This window comes from Larimichthys crocea, unplaced genomic scaffold (genome assembly GCF_000972845.2).
Source record: "Larimichthys crocea isolate SSNF unplaced genomic scaffold, L_crocea_2.0 scaffold76460, whole genome shotgun sequence".
In the NCBI taxonomy this organism is placed as follows: domain Eukaryota; kingdom Metazoa; phylum Chordata; class Actinopteri; family Sciaenidae; genus Larimichthys; species Larimichthys crocea.
In genome coordinates, this window is record NW_020860105.1 from 1 (window position 1) to 1,105 (window position 1,105).

The window sequence follows — 1,105 nt, forward strand, 5'->3', positions numbered from 1 at the left end:
TCTTCTATCTTGATTGAGTCTCACTTCTAAACCACTGATTAACATGACTACTGTGAGAGGTTTGTTCTCAAAACCTGAAACTGTTGAATCTTGTAAGTTCAGCAGGTTTCCATGTGAGATTTTCAAGAGAAAACCAAGTCAAAACACCTTCAAATAGAGCTTTTGCTTAATCACAATGTTAAAACTTCTGTGGTCCAGGTGAGCAGCCTGAACGATTGTGCCACTGGAGCTTGTAGTTTCCTGTCCACTAAAAATGCACGGTCATGCTTTGTATCTCAGTGCGGTTGGCTGGTCACACAGCTGAAATTAACCAATACTTTAACTTCTGTTTTACTATTTCATGTTACCTAACATTGTTAAACTGGTATACTAGTGTTGTTTTGCAGGTCTTTATGAAAAACCTTTTCACACTCATCGTTTTTGTGAAAGTGAATTTATTTGCATTACCATCACCTCACTTGCTGACTAAGCTAAAACCATGTCTTTCCATTGATCACTACAGTTTGGATTGTCTTGATTGAGTCTTGTGATCCAGTTGCCAACCACACACACACCTTTACTTTAGTCAAGGCAACTCAGCATGAAGGCATGTCGTCTTTGTTATACATGTGATATCTTCAGTATTAGTCTTGTGCCACCACGTTAAAAACTTCAGTGCTCCAGGTGAGGCTCGAACTCACAACCTCGGCATCACTCTGCAGGTTACTGTCTTATAAGTACCGCGCGCTGACCGATTGCGCCACTGGAGCTTGTAGTTTCTTTTCCACTATCTTGATTAACCCCAAACTGTTGACAATCCAGTGAAAGGAAACTTGATTGACCACTGATTAACATGACAAAAGCATCATGCATTGGAGCTGCTATCCATGTGAGACTTCCAAGAAGAAAACAAGTGAAAACATCTTGAAGCACATCTTAGCATACATGTAGCAGTAGTAGAACAAATTAATTAACCCCACCCTGTTGACAGTCCAGTAAAGGTAAACTTCAGTCATTCAGTCTCACTGCTAAACCACCGATTAACATGACAACAAGGTTCTTGTACATATAGCAATCCAATCATCCAACTAAGTAATGTGATAATTATTGTGGAGAAATTGCTGAA

General features: G+C 39.6%; 1 non-coding gene across 1 annotated transcript; it reads right to left on the reverse strand.

Annotated features, from left to right (window-relative positions):
* Nucleotides 1-655: 655 nt before the first annotated feature.
* On the reverse strand, nucleotides 656-749 carry trnai-uau (transfer RNA isoleucine (anticodon UAU)). The gene is made up of 2 exons: nucleotides 712-749; nucleotides 656-691 (listed from the first exon to the last, which is right to left on the reverse strand). It is a non-coding gene; the product is annotated as a tRNA-Ile (tRNA).
* Nucleotides 750-1,105: the final 356 nt, after the last annotated feature.